The following is a 21,613-nucleotide window of genomic DNA, read 5'->3' as shown; positions in this document are numbered from 1 at the left end:
TTTCTCAAGGCTTTTCAAACCTTCTTTCATGAAGTCAGCTCAGATCGTGGTATAGAGAGGAGGAGATTAAAAAATCCTTAGAGGTAAATGAGAACACTGATACAATATATAGAAATCTCTGGGACACTATGAAGGCAATTCTAAAAGGAAAGCTCATTGCATAAAGTTTACTCCTTCAAATAAAAAAAAAAGTCAACAAATAAATAACCTAACATTACATCTCAAAGCCCTTGAAAAAGAAAAATAAATTGACGCCCCAAAGCATTAGAAGATGGGAAATAATTAAAATCATAGCTGAAATAAATGAAATTGAAATAAAAGAAACAATTGAAAAAAATTGATAAAATGAAAAGTTGGTTCTTTCAAAAAATAATAAAATTGACAGACCCTTAGTCATGCTAAGAAAGAGGAGAGAGAAAGATCAAATCACTAACATATATGATGAAAAAGTAAATATCATAACAGACACTACAGAAATACAGAAGATAATTTGACATTATTTTGAAAATTTGCACTCCAATAAAATAGAAAATATTGAAGACACTGACAAATTTCTAGAGGCATATGATGTGCCGAAGCTAAATCAGGATGATATACACAATGTAAACAGATTGATTTCAAGCAAGGAAATAGAGGACACCATCAGAAGCCTACCAACCAAGAAAAGCCCAGGACTAGATGGACCCACAGCTGAGTTCTACAAGACCTTTAAAGAAAAACTAATACCAATACTTCTCAAAGTATTTAATAAAATAGAAAAAAGGGAACACTTTCATACTCATTCTATGAGGCTAATTGCACTCTTATTCCAAAACTAGACAAAGATATATCAAAGAAAGAAAACTTCAGATAAATACCACTAATGAATATAGATGTAAAAATTCTCAATAAAATTCTGGGAAATTGAATACAAAAACATATTAAAGAGATAGTACATCATGATCAAGTAGGGTTCATCCCAAGGATGCAAGGTTGGTTCAACATATGGAAATCAATAAATGGAATCATCACATCAATAGACTCATAGATAAAAACCATATGATCATATCAATAGATGCAGAGGAAGCATTTGACAATATACAGCACACCTTCATGTTCAAAACACTAGAAAAACTAGGGATAACAGGAACATATCTCAGCACTGTAAAACCTATCTATGTTAAGCCCCAGGCCAACATCATTCTAAATGGAGAAAAATTGAAAGCATGTTCTTTAAAAACTGGAACAAGACAGGTATGCCCTTTTTCACCACTTATATCCAACATAGTTCTTGAAAATCTAACCAGAGCAATTACACAGACAAAAGAAATGAAGTCATACCGATAGGAAAGAAGAACTCAAACTAGCACTATTTGCCAACGATACGATTCTACACCTAGAAGATCCAAAAAATTCCACCAGAAATTTTCTTAAAACAAATTTTCTCCATTATTGTGTATTGGGACACCAGGAGGCTCAGATAAAATAAATTTCTCTGGGACTCTGTAGAATTTCAATTTTTTCCACTTTTGTGCACTGTTAGAAATCAGTATGTTATATTATTTTTAATAAATCACTATGTAATCAATAATCAAGTCATTAGTACAAATTCCTTGATTTTGGACATTGTATCATTCAAGTTTTTCTCCTTTTAGTAGCAAGTGCAGGACTTCCTGCACAGTGGTTAATGAACTAATGCCTCGTGGCTTTGTTGAATGACTACTCACCTCCACCAGCTTTCTGTATTCTACTAATTTACAGATGAAGAGCTTCCAAACAGGCTCTGTCCATTCTACATGGCTGTAGCACTCACTCTACAGGCTGGTGTGAGGTCATGGAAGCCCAGGGGCTTGTGCACTTGCAAGGTAAGGTCTCTTTTTTTTGTCTGTTAAAATTTATTTTTTAAAAAATTTTTTCAAGTTATAGCATTATATTTGACACATTGATGTTAAATCTTTTCCTTTTTTTAAGAACTTAGTTTATTGTGAACTTCTTGTATGTCAGTAGATGCATTTCAGCAAAATCAGTTTTCAAGGTTTCAAAATACTCTGTCTACACATACTATAATTTACCTTACCAATCTCCTTTTATATTGGACATTTGCAGTTACCTCCAATTCTTTACTATTATAAGTGATCCTGAGATAAACAATCTTATAACTATGTCCATGTATATATTCTTAATTATGTCCTTAGAACAACTGCTTAGAATTAGTGCTTTTAAAGATACTGTCAAGTTTTTCAATAGTTTTGGCAAGATAAAAGAGGCTTTCCTCCCACTTTCAGTTTAGTGAAATATACATTGTTATAATCCAAAGGTAAGGTCTCTTTAAAGCAGAAATTTGTAAAGAGGTGTTTATCAATGTTACAAATATGACTACAGGGTTTCAGATACTAAGGTTTTGGAAAGAAGAGAAGTATTGGTATTTTTAAATAATTTGATTTAGATGAGAGAAATAATATAATGATCCATAGTATAAGAAAGTAAATACATATGACAAGTTCAGAGATGTTGTGTGATGAGATAAATCCATATTAAATACCTTGCAGGTTTTCACCCTTCTATACTGACTTCTGGCCTTTCCAGCAGTCCTTGGTGAAAATCTCTAGACATTTGTGGCAAATATGAGATGGACAATTGAATATGTGCTTGGGATCTGGAAGCTGATGTAGAACTGCAGACATTTTCTTTGTTTCTAGTTTTTTTTTTTCCTACTAAAACATGTATTGTTTTTGTATCTCCAAAAGAAATTAGTTAATTCTCCATGAAGTAGATTGAATTATATCATCTTAATTGATGTCCTTCTTTGCTTATGTGACTTAATTACAACTTGAAAACTTCTTTGAATTGAACTTACTGTTTTTAAGGATCAGTCTCATAGAAAAATTAATATTATGGATGTGATACAATAAATTTATGCATCACTACCTAACATTCATAAGCACTCAAAGTATTCCTGTAGGACTACAAAATATGAGTACTTTAGAACCTAGATTCTTTAAAATTAGAAATAAACTTTAGTTTGTGTACCTTGACCTCAATAATTTTAGAGTATTCAGAACTACATCTTACATTAAGGGGTGAAATGATTATTTAAAATTTCTAATAAAATCCAAAATATGGGGACATAAATAAAGCAAATGTCAGGTAGCATGAGCATCAGGAACAGAAGTAGGAGAAGTTAGCATGGGTTTAATGTCAGAAGTATAAGAGGGACGGATCCAAGTGTTTTTCTCCTAAAGTAGGGACAGCTGGGAGCTTTCCCTTTTGGTAATTCTCTGAATTAATGTGAGGAAAGGCATGGCACACAGCTTAACATGAGGAAAGGCATGGCACACAGATTGCATGTAAATATGCAAAGATTTCTTGAGTTGTAAGATACAGGAATTAATTATTTTCTAAATTATATCTTTCTATATTAGTAATTATGGTAGTGCTATTGATAAGCCACTGAGAAATGCTGAGGAGTACTGTGTTACATCCTGACCTTCTTAATGTACTTGCAAAGACTGCACAACTGTCTTTTTAATATTTCTACCAATGGACACACATACTCATCACATCTGATATACCTTTAGTATAAAGTGTGAAAATTGTTGAAAAAGAGAATGGATTTGTTGTCAGGACAAAAAGGTAAGGTTGATAAATTAAAAAGGTTTCAAAGAAAATTGTATACAATATTAGATATTTTAGTTTCCCACAACTACTGAAAAACATGTAAATATGTACTTTGTATAAATTAATCATTCATCTACCTCCCTGTCACCTGCAATATATTTGGTACTTGGTCCCTGTTGCCTTAATCTGGATATATTTCTCTCTCATCTCTCAAATTTTTCCAGATAAGTTTGTGCATTTGTGTGTGTGGTAAGTAAAAGTGAATTGAAAAAAAGAATTTTAACCCACAAGAGGCAGCATGAAGAACTATCACATGTGGTACTTGCAAACACTGTGCAGATCTACACCACACTCCTGGTACACTATCAGTGAAGAACAGAAATCATCGCAAAAACTACAGTGTTTACACGACTTCTGTGTGCCAGTTATTCTATGCAGAATTAACTTTCTGGGCTAGATGATCATCTGAATGAGATTGTAGATTGCTGCGCAGGATAAAGATGAGGCTCAGATGCCTTTGGAGTATAATGCCAAGAATTCACTCCTGAGTGTATCCTGTTCTCCACAAGGGAGCAGAACTGAGTCTCTCCTTGGCTTTTCCTATCCATTCTGTCTGCAATCAGGGTGCATCTGGGTAGTCAGCACATGGTAGGTAGGATGTGGGGAGCTCGGTCACCTCAGCTTTATGTGAACCTGGTGCCTGGCCAGTGGGAACAGGGCCCCAGGGAGCCCAGAGCTCAGCCTGCAGAGAAAGCAGGAGGCCTGAGCACACCACCAGGCAGCAGCCCTCCTGAATTCAGGAGAGAGGACCTGGCCATGTACAGGCCTGGACAGCGGATGACACTTAGAATCTCCTCTGCTGGACATCACTCTAAGTCATTATTGAGGAATGAGTAACACTGAGGAGAGACTGATGTTTCCCTGTGTGTTTTCATCTCTGCCCTCCTTGACCTCAGTGTGAGTTGGGGGTGTTTATGGGGATCAGTTTACATCAAGGGTGGTGGGCAGCTCTCACTCCCCAACCTGTTAAGTGGGAAATATCTAACACTATCTGCTGTTTAGTTGCAAAATTTCTTGTCATGGAGATGCAAGGCCCTTATGAATTTAGCCTTTGTAACAATTTGTGATTATCAGTTCACTGTTATGTACAAAAATATGCAATTGTACAACATCCAACTACATCTTATTCCCAAGTATTTGTTTCAGTCTTAATGAAACATCTATTGTCCCAACTTATCTTTACTTACTGTCACTTGAAGCCACTAAGCATAATCTCCATGTTTGAATTTATGTCCTAGAGATTTTGTATAAGTAGATCATTCAGTGTGTGATCGCTTTTATGACTTCACTCAGCCTGATATTTTCGCAATTGGTTCACATTATAGCATTTATTACTATTTTACTCTGTTAGTTGATGAATAAGTTTCCATTATATATTTATATCAGCATTTTTAAAAGTCTATATATCAACCTATAGCCATCTTGGTCCTTTGTTCTATTAAATAGTGTGTGATTTGTCAATCATTGTCTGTTGGGCTTTGTTGGTTCCGGGGTAGATTCCATATATTTCATGTGCTGTTGGATTTGGTTTTCTATGTGTTGCTGAGAATGCTTGTATATGTCTTGTTCAAGGATATGGATCTATAATCCTCTTTTTTGTGGTTTTTGTGTGGTTTTCTGGAACTTATATTAGGGAAATGATTGTTTTGTGGAACGTGACTTGAGGAGTTGAAGTTCATTTCATTTCCCTGGAGTGGTTTCAGAAGATGTGGTGTCTCTGCTTTTTGAAGGTTTTGTAAAAGAGTAGTGAAGGCATGATCTGCTGGAGGTTTCTTTGCTGGGAATCTTTTATTCTGATTCAAATTTATTGGTCATATGGATGTCTGAGTCTTTTATTTTCTCATAATTTAGTTCTGATGTGTTACATCTGTCCCAAATTAATTCCTTTTGTGTATATTTTCCAGTATATTGGTATGTGTTTGTTTATAGGAGTTGCTAATAGGTGTTAGCATTTCTGTAACATTAATGAAAAGATCTTCTTTTTATTCTTTGACATTTTATTCATTTGGGTCTTTTTATTGTTAGCATAGCTAAAGATTTGCTAATTTTGTTTTTATTTTTACAAACAACTTTTTGTTTTCTTGATATTTTCTGTTGATATTTAGTGTTAATTGCTTATTTCTGATTTAATGTTTATCATTTCTTTCTCCAACTGCTTTTTACACATGTGGGTGTCCGTTTTCTATTGTCATGGTAAGGTCTGCACTTAGTCTTTCTGCTTCTTTGATGCAGGCATTTAGTGCAGCACCTTCTGCCTTAGTAGTGCTTCATGAATGACTAGTCAATATCATTTTACTCTCTTTTTAAAAATCTGTTTTATCCACTTTTAACACAACCCACACTTTCAATCACAAACTTAAGGGGACATTCCTTTCTCACAGTGGTTCAGATGTTCCCCTTACATGTAGATAGGAAAATCCAATCTATTGTGTATCATGTGTTCTGGGCTCTGATCTCCTCCATTGTCTCTTTTGCTCTTTCCACATCTCTCCTCTGCCTGGCTCAGTGACCCCAAAAAGATCAGGGGAGCTGCAACTCCAGCCTGGGTGGCCCTTTCCCCTCAGTGCCTGGTCCAGCTGTGCACTCAGGTCCAGAGGCCTGAGTCCATTTTTTTTTTGTCTCAATTTCACTCGTTAATATTTTGTAATTTTAAGTGCACAGATTGTTCACTTCTTAGGTTACATTTACTCTTAAGTAGTTTATATTTTTTTAAAAATTTGTTCTTTTTAATTATCAATGACAGTAGAGTGTTTTTTGACAGATTTATACAGACATAGAGTGCATCTTATTCTAATGAGAGTCCCAGTCTTTTGAAGCATATACATAGTTTGATACTATTGTAAATTTGATGTTTTTTTTTTCTTAATTGATGTTTTTGGTAGTACACTAAAATGAACAGAAAAGCCACTGGTGACAAATTTATGAAAATTAAATTTTTTTCTATCTCTCAACATCTTCTGTAGTTCAAATAAATCCTCTGTAGTTGTTCCTCATTAATTTATGAGAATTTTTTTTACAGTTTCCTCTGTGTGTAATTAGCAGTAGTTAATACCAGTCACTGGGTCCTTCTGTTTTATCACAGGTCATATTCAGAACTGGATTCATTGAACTCCTCAGGGATACCTGCTTTGGCCAGGCAGAGTTTCCTACCAGAAGTCCATATCCTGGTACTGTGAGATCCAGCTCAGAACCCCCAATACCAAGTTCACTAGCAGATCCTCCTTTCAGAGGTCTCTTCTGCAGCTTTCAGAGGTCATCTCTCCCCTATTCCCCAGCATTTACCTGATGTGCTACATTTCCAATGGCAGTAACTGCTTATCTCTGAATTTATTTATGTATTTTTTTTACTTACTTTGCCTTTATTGGTGATTTTTAATTGTACATAAAGATTCACTTTAATATAATTATACACACAGGGAACTTAATTTACTTGATTACACTCCCTGGATTGCCTCTCTCCCCTCCTCATTCCCCTGATTCCCCTGTTCTATTCTACTAGTCTACCTTATACTCATCTGTTTATTTATTTATTTATTAAATTTATGTTTTCTTTGTAGTTGCACACAATACCTTTATTGCATTTGTTTATTTATATTTGGTGCTGAGGATCAAACCCAGGGCCTCACATGGGCTAGGTGAACAATCTACCACTGAGACCCAACCCCAGGCTCTGTTTATTTATTTTTAATTGGAGTTTTATAGATGTACATAAGGTGGAATCCACTATAGTACATTTACAAACACTCATGACCCTTTCCTATCCCTTCTCCCTTTCTCTGGATCTTTTTCTTCTATTCCACATATCTTCCCTATGTCTTTATAATATCCAACCAAATTTCCCCCACTACTTTCCTCTAGATTCTGCATATGAGAGAAATCATTTGACCCTTTTCTGAGACTGTCTTATTTCACTTATGATGATGATGTGTTTTTCCTCCACCCATTAACCAGAAAAATGTCACAATTTAATTATCTCTTTTAAATGAATAAAACTTTACTGTGTACATATATCACATTTTCCTTATTCATTCATCTGTTTACCATCATCTGGGCTAGTTTCATAACAAAATATAGTGAATTGTGCTTTCATAAACTTTGATATGGCTGTATCACTGTAGTGTACTGATTTTAGTTTTTTTGCATAAATACAAAGGAATGGGATAGCTGGGTCATAGGATGATTCCACTAATATGAAAATGGCCATACTACCAGCAGAATTAAACAGATTTAATGCTATTCCAATTAAAATCCCAATGTCATTCTTCATAGAACTGGAAAAAGCAATTATAAAATTTATTTGGAAAAAATAAAAGACCCAGAATAGCCAAAGGTATTACTTATTTATTAGCAAGAAGAGTGAAGCAGGAGACTTTGCAATAGCAGACATTAAACTATACTACAGAGATATAGTAATTAAAATGGCATGATCTTGGCACCAAAGGAAAATGTAAGCCAATGGTACAGAATAGAAGACACAGAGACAAATGACAAAAACTTCTGCTGCAACAGAGGAACTACTAGGAGACACCTCACATCCCATCCATAACATTTACTACTGGCCCCACAAACACCATGTCCATTTCACATGCAAAATTAATTTAGTCCAAATCCAAGTGTTTCACAATCTTAATAATTCCAGCATTGCCCCAAAGTGAAAGTCCAAAATCTTCCCTGAAACTGTAGGTAAACTATTGGCTGTGAACCCCTATAAAACATCAAAAGAAGTTACATGCATCCAGTATTCACTAGCAGAGAGTAAATCTTCCATTAGCAAAAGGCAGTAATAGGGGAATATAAAGAATGGATTAGGGATGAGGAAATGTGAAACCCAGTTGAACAAATATGACCCTCAACTCCAAACACCTGTGATTCCTCACGTAGCATTGAAAACCCTTGACTATTTCCAAAGTGCTTAGGTATTCCTGCTCTTTGGCTTCGCCATTTGCAGAGCACAGGTAAATGCTCTCTTTTCCTTTGGCTATCTCTGTAGCCAGCAGTTTTCCTTGGCCAGCAGTTCATGCTTTTGGTAACTACTAATTTCTGAGAATTCCATTTGAACTTTGGCTTCACCTTCAGAGCTTCACCTATCACCTAGTCAGGGGCAGCCTGCAGGGCCTCACACCCTACTACAGTTTGATTGGCATATGAGGCCTTTTATTGAGATGATGGTGAAAGGCAGCATGACACCTTAACTAGAACACCCTGCATTCCTGCAGAGCCAGCACAATGTAAATAGTGCCAAAGTCTGTTGAAAGCTTATGCTACAGTTGGTCCCTGAATTTACTGCTGTGATGATTTCTGAATATCTTCTTTGCTGAGCAGGGTAAACTCACTTCCTGGCCCCCTGTGCTAGTGGGGTGACCCCAAGACAGTTTGGAAGGGAATTTGTTTTCTACATCCTTGAGTGTACAATGGAGGTGGTCTTGCAAATTCCTTACATGTCCTCAGCCTCTTATATATAGTGTCAGTTTGAAATACTTGACATCTCTTAAGGGACTGCAATGTCTTTACCACCACACCTTCCTTGGCCCCTTTTTTCTCAGTGATCATGTTAAAACTCTTATCAAATATGTTTTTTAACTCGACTAAAATAAGCAACTGCTTTCTTACAGTGCTATATGTCTATGGTATTGATATAAATATTTTAAAGGCTATTTAAAACATGGAAAAATGTAATGGTTATAGCATAATATTGTCAGTCATAAATATTACCTGAAAGCTCTCAGTGGATTATGTTACCATAATGTCTTTTTGGTGGATGTCTTTACAATAGATATTACCACACAATTTATCTTACTATAAAAATGTGTTTCTTTGTACCAAACTAGCACACAAAGTAAAGTTTTTATAAATTCTGAAGAAGTTTCATATTACAGCCACACACCTACAGTGTTTAATTTGACACAAGCTGTGAAATATCATGAAGTTCTTATATCAATATTTTCTTTTTTGGTTTCCTTCATCACCAATTCTTTCAATATAAAACATCTTATAACATAAGGTAAACATCCAAAGTCTTCGTCAAGATAGATACATATCATTAGGGATGGTTTTGCAGTTTAATTTCATTCTTAATTCATCTATTAAGTATAAACTTTGCCCACCTAACTTAACTCAAAAATTGTTGATGCAAGCCACCCGGTTCAATAAGCTATAGTTCTGGAGGAAATGCATGTAAATATGGAGTTTGCAGAATCATCTGGGATTCTCTGAAGGTCTTTCTGCTCTAGCAGGGAACACTGGATCAGTGAGAACCAGAAGCCATAGACACAGTGTGTGGATGGAGCTTGTGTTCTGTTTGGATCCTGTTAAGTAAGTCAGGGCTCCCTGCAGCAGCCAGTGCTGGGGTGCCCACTGGTGTCTATTGCAAGCATTCCCCTATCTGCAAACTTTAAGAAATGCCTTTGCTAATCAATCAAATATGTTCAGGCTTTTAAATTTACCTAGGTAATAAGTACAATGTTTTTTTTTCCATTTTTTCCTATTACTGTACTGGTGAATAAAATTGTTTCTCAAAAGTTAGAATTTGATGTAATATTTTCATATTGTATATTTTTTATCTTTTTGTTATATAAGTATTCCTAGGTAACTTGATATGAGCATATGTCATTTATAATTCATAGTTGGCAAAGCATATGTCAATGAGGACACTAGAATGTTTGGAGAGAAATAACGTTTGTGAGATGATGAAAGATTGCCACAAGACTTGGAAGTGGCACACCCCTGCAATTCCAGTACATCAGGAACTAAGGTAGGAGAATAAGAGTTTCTAAGCCAGCATCAGCAACTAAGTGAGACAGTAAAAAACTTACTGAGATCCTGTTTCTACATTAAACACATAAAAGGCTGGAGAGCTCCCCTGGATTCAATTGCTGCTCAGGCAAAAACTAAATAAACTGTCACGAGGTTTTAGGAAACAAGTACAGATAGATGTTTAAAAGTTCAGTAAAGTGAGAGAAATTTAAGTGTTCACATCATCAGGCACTGTGGCCAGACAATTACAGTGTGGGAGGAAAAGATGACCTGCATTTCAGCCTTGGGGTTTGGTTCCTGACACTGGGTCACTCATGAACAGCTAAGGAAGGTGGGGTTCCTTCCCCAGCAGTTGGGTTTATTTTCAGGACACAAGGGGTGGTAACAATGGCCCTCCGTTTACTTCATGGACAAAGAAATTCTTCTTTTTTTCATGTTCTAAATGGAGAGGGATATTATTGTGTTTCTCTCTGGATTTTTGGTCACAACTTCTTTAGGATTTGATTTCTGTATATTTTCAAATAATTAATTGACAAAATTATATATCTCATTTCTTGCATATTTGAAACTGGCTCTGAGTAAGAATAGATTATGGAGTGTAAATTATCTCTAGATTAAGTTTGTAAAATTATCCTCTATCACAATATTTGATCACATCAATGTTTATAGGAGCTCAAGTCACAATAGCTAAACTATAGAACCAAACTAGATGCCCTTCATATAAGTAAGAGGACATATTGGATGAATCATATATATATATATATATATATATATATATATATATATAACCTCAAAGAATTTCAGCAAATATATTGAATTATATTGATTCACTAAATTATGCATTGATAAAAATAAGTCAGAACCAATGTAACAAAAGAAGTAAAAAGACCTCTACAATGAAAACAACAAAACAAAGAAGGAATTTGAAGATGACATTAGAAAATGGAAATCCTCCTGTGATCTTGAATAGACAGAATTATTGTTTTCAAAATAACCATACTAACAATATCATTATACAGATTTAATGCACTGCCTATCAAATCCCACTGTCATTCTTCATAGAAATATAAAAAAGCAATTTTGAAATGCCTTTGGAAAAATAAGAGATCCAGAATAGCGAAAGCAATCCTTAGCAAGAAGAGTAAAGCAGGAAGCATCACAGCATAGAAATTTAAACTAAACTACAGAGTCATAGTAAAAATATGGCATGATTTTGGCACCAAAATACACATGTAGACCAATGGTACAGAATACAAGACATAGAGACCAACCACATAAATACAATTATCACATACTTAACAATGGTGCCAAAAAATAATACATCAGAGAAAAAATAACTTCTTTAACAAATAGAGCTTGAAAACCTGCAAATCCAGATGTAGCAAAATGAAACTAAACCTTTATCTCTCACCCTGCACAAAACTCAACTTAAAATGGATCAAAGACCTAGGCGTTAGACCCGAGACATTGTGCCTACTAGAAGAAAAAGTAGAACCACATCTTCATCATGTTGGCTTAGGACATATTTCCTTAAAAAGATTCCTACTGCACAAGAAATAAAATCAAAGATCAATAAATGGGATGATATCAACTAAAAAACTTCTTCACACCAAAGGGAAAAATCAATACCATAAAGAGAGATACTACAGAATAGAAGAATGTCTTTACCACATGTACATGAAATGACACTAATCTCCAGGATATATATATATATATATATATATATCCAAAATCTTAACACCAGGAAACAAATAACCCAATCAATAAATAGGCTTAGAAACTGAACAGACACTTCACAGAGGATGATATACTATCCATCAACAAATATATGAAAAAATTTTCAACATCTCTAGCAATTAGAGAAATGAAAATCAAAACTCCTCTAATATTTCATCTCACTCCAGTCAAAATGGAAATTATCCACAATAAAAGCAACAATACCTGTTGGTGAGGATGTTGGGGAAAAGGTACACTCATACATTGTTGGTGGGACCAAAAATTTGTGCAACCACTCTGAAAAGCAGTATGGATATTTCTTAGAAAACTTGGAATGGAACCACCATATATGACCCAGCTATCTCACTTCTTGGTTTATACCCAAATAACTTAAAGACAGCATACTATATGACACAGCCACATCAATGTTTATAGCAGCTCAAATCACAATAACTAAACTATAGACCCAAACTAGGTGCCCTTCAATAGATGAATGGATAAAGAAAATGTAGTATATGTACACAATGGAGTATTACTCAGCCTTAAAAAATAAAGTTATGGCATTTTGGGGTAACAGATGGAGTTGGAGAAAATCCTGCTAAGTGAAATAAGCCAATCCCCAAACATCAAAGGCATAATGTTTTCTCTGATAATAAGTTTTGATCCATAAACTGGGGAACATAGGAAAGTATGGAGGAACTTTAGATTGTGCAAAAGGGAGTGAGAGGAAAAAAGGATGTGGGTGGAGAAGGCTGGCAAAATGAGGCAGTCATTATTACCCTGTGTACATACTTGTATGGTTGCATAAACCATAAAACTCTGTATCATATACCACCAGAGAAATAAGAAATTATACTCCATTTAGTTAAAATGCATTCTGCTGTCATTTATAACTAATTAGAACAAATAATTAAAAATAAAAATGTATACAATGATAAAATTACACATTTTATGAAGTATCCATGGAAAAAATATGGTAAATCACAAAGGATACCTTATAAAATAAATCAGCTCCTAATGATGTGATCCCAGTGTAGGCAGGGTAAGATGGAAAGCCAAGATGTGAAAAGCTTTATCTAAGAACCACAAACAGGGAAATGAGGACAATCCTGAAATGCAACTTCATCATTTCCCTGAGAACAACTGTCTTTGCATTACTCTTCTCACAGCTTCCTTTACCTGCTTGTTCCTGAGACTGTAGATGAGCGGATTCAGGAAGGGAGGAACCATGGTGTAAAAGGAAGAGAGAACCATGTCCTGGAGGGTGTCAGAGGTTGCTGAAGGTCTCAGGTACACACCTGTGCTGGAACTGAGGAAGACGGACACCACAAGGATGTGAGGGGTGCAGGTGGAGAAGGCCTTCCCTGGGGCTCTGGTGGGAAAATTCAGCACAGCAGAAAAAATGCAAATGTATGAAATGATTATTATAGCAAAGCAGCCACCACCTATGATTATAATAGAGACAAGAAGAAGGACCATGTTGCTGATGGTGTCAGAGCTGGAGAGCCTCAGCAGAGAGGGAACATCACAGAAGATGGACCACATTTGACTGGCAGAAGGACAGCTGGAATGTGTTCCCATTGTGCACACTTGCATACAGCAGACCACTGAGCAGGGAAGCCAGGGTCATGTGGACACAAATCTGGGGGTTCATGATTAAGAGGTACAGAAGGGGCTGGCAGATGGCCACATAGCAGTCCCAGGCCATGATGGTGAGAACTAGCATTTCCACATATGCACAAAAAGTGACCAAGAAAATATGTATTGCACAACCAGCTACTGAAATGGCCCTGTTGCCAGTAAGAGAGTTGACACATGGATTGGGGACAGTGACAGAAATGAAGTACATATCTAAGATGGACAAATCCCTGAGGAAGAAGTACATGGGTATGTGCAGGTGCTAGTCAGCAGTCATGACTGTAACAATGAGAAGATTCCCTAACATGGTACACAGGTAAGTCATTGGGAATACAGTGAAATAGAGGCAACTCAGATTCCAGCCATCAGGAGAGCCCAAGAGGAGAAATTCAGTTACCATGTTGGCATTGGCCATTTGCTGGAAATTCTGGTTGTTTGAGAAGATGAAGAGTTAAAAAGAGCAAGTAAAAAACATCATTAATGCAATTAGTTCACACATTCATATCCAAATCGTTTTCTTATATTTTGTAGTCACTTTCCCTGGAGAGGAAGGTACTCTTGGTTTTCTGATACATTTAATCATTCTGAGCAGAGTACACCTCCCAGTGCAGGTGTGGAGGCTGCAGCCCAGGGTCTGCGCCTGAATTGCACAGCTTTTCCTCAGCTCCCCATCAGGCCTTCCCTGACCTCCTGAGACTCCATGCAGAGCACTTCCAGGGTTGCCCACCTCCTCGCCTGCATGACCACTTGTGTGACAGTTCATTGTTTAATGCTCTGTAGTTTACTTACCTTCATCCTCCTCCATAAATGCAATTCAATATTATTTTGCCTTTACCTCCACACCTAATAATGCAAATTATAAAACAAACTATAATATTTTTTACATTTTATGTAAAGATCTATATATATATCATGTTGGAGTACTGATCACTACGAACATGATAACATTTTACTCATGAGAAAACCATCTCAAGAATTCAAATTTTCCCATTCCAGTGTCACAGGCCCAGTGTTGTGGAAAACTGAGGTGACCTGAGTGCCCCTTAACTCTGCTGAAGTCTCTCACTCTCCCTGGTGCTCCCCAGGATGGGGGTGGTGCTGTCTCATGGACACACAACCTCAGCCAGCCTGTCCCTGCTCCTGCTGGGCTCTCTATTCCTCTCCAAGTTATTAGGGTAAGGTCTTCAGAGCCTCAGGTTCCCGAGCAGCTGACACTCTCCTCAACTTTTACTTTGTACCTTTAAATGTTCTTACTCTGTGTTCACCACCATGAAGTTGAAGTCCCCTTTGTCCAGACAATAATTTATATTTTCCTTGTGGACACCTTGCATTCCCCACCAAATCTATGCATGTGGTAAACAACTTATTTAAAACCATTAAGACAAATGCACTTGATGTTAAACAGCATTCAACATTTTAAACAATGGAGGCTAAATTTTTAATGTTAAATTATGATACTTGATAATGATAAGAGGATTTCAATAGTGTCTTCTTGTGTAATAATGACACACTTTTGTACTTGCTCCATTTGAGTCATCAGAATCTTCCAAAAATTAGCATCTTTCAGCAAAATACTTACTGCAAAATACTTACTTCTCCTTAGAAAAAAGAGAAGCTAAAATGGGTAATTTGCCTATATTTTACTTGGATGTAATAACACAAAAAATTTTTTGTAGAGTAGGTAACGCTTTTCATTGAAGACACAACTAAAAGGTATTCCAGTGAAGAAAAGCTACAGTACAGAATTATACAGAGCATTATAACTATTTGCAGACATGGAAGTCAAAGGAACCAGTGTATGGCTGCATAATGAAAACCACAGGCAATGGGTAAACACTAAAAGGCCAATACAAAGAGCCTGTGACCATTCAAAACCCAGAAATTCTGGTTAAAAGAAAAAATGCATTCATAGAAGAAATAACTGCAGCAGTTCCAGGGAAAAACTAGCTGTATGGCAGAAAAGAAACTCCTCTCTTGTGGGCTGAGGAAAATCTCACTAACCCAATTAAGAAAGGGAGAAAAGAAATATATAGACACATCTCAAAACAAGAAATACAAATTGCCTTTAAACACATAAAAAAAGTTCAACATCTCTAGCACTCAAGGAAATACCATTCAAAATTATATTGGAATTTTGGCTCAACCCAGTCAAAATGAAATTTATCAACTATTCAAATTATAAGTGCTGGTGAGGATGTGGGTGGAAAAGTAAAATAATACACTGTGAGACTGAAAATTATGACTGTCCCTCTGGAAAACAGTGTGAAGATTCTTCAGAATACTAGGAATATGACCACAATATGACCCAGATTTCCCACTCCTTGCTCTTATTCCCAATGTAGTATAATCAATACACTCACATGAGACATGAACTTCAATGTTGTAGCAGAGCAAGTCACAATTAGAAAGTTATGGAAATAGCCCATATGGAAATCAACAGAAGAATGTACTTTAAAAAAAAAAAAAAAAAAAAAACAAGGGGAGACACTGGGCACTGAATTTGGGCAAACTAGTTTTTCATGATGCACCACTATGTCAAAATGAATCCCCACATAAAATATAACAACAGTGCCCTACAGATTCTAAAATACAAAAATTGTATCATCAAAATCTCCCTTGTTTTGTGGAAGGATAATATTTATAGCGAAAATAGAAATATTATGTAAATTATCCTCAATTCAAATACAAAGTTTTCAACAAAGGATATTTTTGGATTCTGCCTAATATGTCAAGAAAAATTGGATGCACTGGAAGATTTTCTAGGCAGAGTCCGTGTGTGTGTGTGTGTGTGTGCGCGCGCGCGCGCAAGAGCCTCTTCAATTCAGGTTGCTTTTCTAGGCTTTCTTGCTGAGATAGCAGAGAAAAATGGCCTTTCTTTTTTACCCTTTCTAAGACTGAACTGTGGCTTAAAACAGTGGGTTAGAGGCACCCATAACAAGAATCTGGGTGGGTGTAGGAGAGAAACTGAGACACAAATCTGCTGAGTGTTCTGGGAAGATAGAGAATCATCCTGTGTTCTATTTAAAAGAACAGAAACTCAGGGCACCTTCATCCAAACATGGTGTTTGCAGCTCTGCAACAGCTAGTGCCAGGGAATATGTCTGGTTAAAAAACCTGGCTCCATGTATAACCAAAAACACACAGCAGATATCTAAAGTATGGTCAATCAACTCTATTCAGAGCCTTTTGGAGTTGTTGCCCCATTTGACCACAAAATTATTGGAGGCAAAACCCTGAGAATTTCAGTAGAGAACAAAATTTCTATGTGAGAGATCAAAAACCCCTGCATATTTTGTACCTCCAAGATGAAGTAGCCAGCTTTCCTCACATGAGAAGAAGTATAACAGTGTAGAGGAAAGAGAACAAGGGAGGAAATGAAGAACAGAAGAAAGGGAGGGGCAGGAAAAGAGGTGAATCATGAACTGAAATCAAATTTTATTGAAATAAACCTGACAAAACTACTCTGTATAACAATAACTATGTAAACTACTCTCATTAAAACTACTATCTAAAAATATTAAGATCTAATAAAAAATAAGATTGTAAAATATATTCTCAATTATAATGGTAATTCTGAGACCCTAATATACATCTAATTTTTAAGATTCTTTAATTCAATTTTAGTTACTACTTACTGTAATTTATAAATTTAGACAAAATGTAACTCAGAAATTTTGTGTATCAATGAGTTTAATACTGATATATGTTGATGAACTATTTTTTGCATAATGAAAAAAACTAAATTGCTTGCATTTTTACGGCACAAAGCTGAAGAGAAAGAGATAGTATTGCTTGCAATATTCATGAGTATGATAAATTTTCATAGTATAAATAATGAAAATATTTTTGAAATTCTAATTTCTGGGACTTTGAAGAATTGTGCTGCCCTAAACATTGATGTGGCTGTGTCCCTGTAGTATTCTGTTGTTGTTGTTTTTTTTTTTTAAGATCCTTTGGGTTTGTCCGAGGGGAGGGTAGCTGGGTCAAATGGTGGTTCCATTCCCAGATTTCCAAGGAATCTCCATACTGTTTTCTATATTGGTTGCACCAATGTGCAATCCCACCAGCAATGTATGACTGTACCTTTTTCCCACATCCTCACCAACACTTACGGATTGTTTGTCTTCATAATAGCTACCATTCTGACTGGAGTGAGATGATATCTTAGAGTAGTTTTGATTTTCATTACTCTGATTGCTAGAGATGATGAGCATTTTTTCATAAATTTGTTGATTGATTGTATATCCTCGGACTCTGTATACAAATCCGTGGATTTTACAGTGATATTTTCATACATATGTAAATAGTACTTGAATCCCAACCACTTTCCCTACTTCCATTTCTATCTGTCCCTTCATTTCTTCGTCCCTTTTTACCTTTCCTCTTCCCTAATAACCCCTTTTACATTTCCTAGTCATTCTTAATTTGTTTTCAAATTGCATATGTTATAGAGAATGTGATATTTGATTTATGTTTCTGACTTATTCTGCTTAACATAATAGTCACCCATTCCATCCATCTTAAGTTTTTGTCTTTGTTTCTTTCTTTTCTCTTAAGGGCTTGAAATATACCATTTCATGTTCCCTGGCCTTCAAAGTTTCTGTTGATAACTCTTATGTTCTTTTTATGAGTTTATTCTATAAGTGGTTTGGTCTTTTTTACGGCTTTCAATGTACTTTGGGCAATTTTTATAAACGAACGTGGAGAAGTTCTATTCTGGTCATGTCTATTTGGTGTTCTAAATGCTTCCTGTATCTGGACATCCATAGCATTCAAAAAAATTAAGAAATTTTCTGCTATTTTTTTCTCCAAATAAATTGCATTGCCTATGAGCCTGTACTAATACATCATTGTCTATGTTCATAATTCATGAGTTTAGTCTATAAATCAGGTACCAAGGACTTTGTATATTCTGTTTCTTCTTCTTTTCGTTGTCATAACTAACTAAAGGTGACATTCATCATTGCCTTCCAACTCTGATATTTTTTCTTCTGCTTAATCTAGTCTATGATTGAAAATTAGACTTATATTTTTTTTAAATTTGAAATATTAAGCTATTTATTTCCAAGATTGCTGTTTGATTTCTTTTAAGAAGCTCTATTTTTGCACTGTTCTCTAATGCCTTGTAAGGTTTTTATTACTTTATTCATCTTCTATTTGTATCATCTTTGAATTCATACATTATTTTTAATATCTTTTTAATCCTTTTTCTGGCATTTTGTCTACTGCAGTGTCATTGGAATCAGTTGCTAGAGAGTTATGAACATTTAGAGGATCCATGTTACCTTATTTGTTCATATTTCTAATATTTGTGCTAAATTTTGTGCATCCATGGGTTTGTATGTTTCTTCCACATTTATGTGAGAATCTTCTTAGGAAATAACCTTCTCTTGATGATGTATCCTGGGCTACTGGTTTATTTTGTCGAGATTATTTCCAAATTATCGACTCTGTATTATAGACTTTTATGTTTTACCTGACTGTGATTCATGGGTTTTGTCACAGTTTGTACTATCATAGCCTGAAGGACCAACTTTCTTTGTCAATCTTGTGAGAATGGAGTCACATCATGTAGGCAGTGGATTATGTGGGCTGCATTTTTTGTGGTCATTACTGTAGCCTTGTCCATAATTTTCCATCTGCAAAGGCATGGGAGAGACCTAGTGCCACAGTCCAGCTGGGAAAAGTAACCCAGAGGTGACAAGAAACTGAAGATTGAAGCAGGAACTGAAGGTAATTTAAGTTAACTGCTTTATTGAGGAACAGCAGAGGTATGTATATCTAACTGATTTACATAAAGCATGACCCAATCAGCATCATTCAATCATAGCATTGCTCCCCTACAGATATAGCAATCAGCCAATAAGGAGTCCCAACCATCTTGATGGCTCAGTGGCACTGCCTTAGAAGCCACTCCTCCTGGCAAACTGCCAGGCGCCATCTTGACTTGGTCATGGCCTCCAACAAACTAGGCTGAGGTGCTGCTTGGTGCAGGCTTCATACCTGCACAACTCTGTAAACAGAGTTGTTTCACCTCTCTCTGCTCATGCTATGAGGGTGGCTGCCAGAAACTGGATTATAGTACATTTGATCCATACCTACATGGGTACATGTCAGCTGGGGGCTTTTATTTACCCTGTTATTTGACTTGAAGTACCTGTCAAGTTATAAGCGGGAATGTATGTCTTTGGTGGAAAGTAAGATGCATTTTTTTCTTACCTTTGCTGTGGGTTTTAGAAGTTGCAAAGTACCTGCCAATGTGTTCAAGGAATGGGGCTGTATCCCCAATGCAGATGAAAGAAGACAAACAACAATAATACAGCATGAAGGCAAACTAGATATAGGTATGCAGAAACAATCAACAAGAAAAAAAAGGAACACCAGTAACAACAGAGAAGAAAGGGATAAAATATTTAGGATCCACTAAATTGTTAAAGGTTCATAAAAGTAAAAATTATTTTTAAAAAAGGAAGAATGAGAAATTGGAAGAAAATTTTTAAAATTCTATTAAATTATGACAATAAGATAAAAATAACGAAACAAAATGACAAAGTAATAATTAAAAAGAAAGAAACACAAAGCAAAATCTAGTCAAGAATTTCTTCTACATGAGTTGTATGTGCACACACTGTCCTAGTCTGTGCCCAGGGCAATGGTCAATGCCTGCATAGCAGCAAGCCCTTTATACCTGCAGAACTTTGGCATTATGAGGGTTGTGCCAGAAAGTCATATATTCTGCCTGTAGAACTATAGTCTGTGTGGGCTGGGGATGTGGCTCAAGTGATAGCGCTCTCGCCTGGCATGTGTGCGGCCTGGGTTCGATCCTCAGCACCACATACAAACAAAGATGTTGTGTCCCCCAAAAACTAAAAATAAATAAATAAATATTAAAATTCTCTCTCTCTCTCTCTCTCTCAAAAAAAAAAAAAAAAAAAAAAAGAACTATATAGTCTGTGTGCCCAGGGATGTGGCAAATGTTTGAACTCCAGTATCTACCCAAAATATGAATTGAGATTGCTCCAAAGAGCAAATGTATTTTTTTCTATAAGCTGAACGTATTTAGTAAATAAAAATTAGTTATTTGTGTGACTAAAAATGAGTTGTCTCATTAAAATGAGGTGAAATACTCTGTGACATTTTTAAACTATTTTCTTGAGTAAATATGTAATTAAATTATTCATTTGTGTATTTTCAATTTCTTCAATTTATAAGAATACCCATATTCTATTGCTTTGATCTTTATCACCAATTTGGAGGTGACTGTCTTGCCATAATATATATTAACTGTTAATGATAAGCTCAGAGAGTATGTTATTTTTTTATTTAGTAACTTTTTGTGTGTACAGTACTGTAATCAAATATAGGGCATTATGCATCAGGTAAGTGCTCTTCCACTGAGGTATATCCTTGGTCCCTAATACATAGTTTTAAATTCACAGAAAAATATGGAAGGCACAGAGATATTTTCTTCTGTACTTACTTTACTTTCACAGTCCTCCTCCATTATCAATGTCCACTACAAGGGGCATACTCTTGCTACCAATGATGAGCCTACATTTATACATTATTATCACTCACATATTTAATTTATATTAGGATTCTTTCTTGGTGCTATACAACCTGTGGTTTTTAGAGAAATGGATAATATCATGTATTCATAGTTGTAGCTTCAGAAACAAAATGTTTTATTGTCCTTATCCTCTTCCTAATCACCTCAACACACATGTAACCCCTTCCAACCACTGATCTCTATTATATCTGGAATATTTTTTTCCAGAGTAACCTTATATTTGGAAAAGTATAGTATATTTAAAATATTAAAGTTCCAATGTAATTAAATGTAGTCATT

General features: G+C 35.6%; 1 pseudogene; it reads right to left on the bottom strand.

Moving 5' to 3' along the window:
- Positions 1–13,251: 13,251 nt before the first annotated feature.
- Positions 13,252–14,179, bottom strand: LOC113178702 (olfactory receptor 14C36-like; annotated as a pseudogene).
- Between the last annotated feature and the right edge of the window lie 7,434 nt (positions 14,180–21,613).

This window comes from Urocitellus parryii, chromosome 1 (assembly GCF_045843805.1).
Source record: "Urocitellus parryii isolate mUroPar1 chromosome 1, mUroPar1.hap1, whole genome shotgun sequence".
NCBI classification, from domain to species: domain Eukaryota; kingdom Metazoa; phylum Chordata; class Mammalia; order Rodentia; family Sciuridae; genus Urocitellus; species Urocitellus parryii.
The sequence above is the reverse complement of the archived record's forward strand: the minus strand, read 5'-3'. Positions and strand labels throughout refer to the sequence as shown.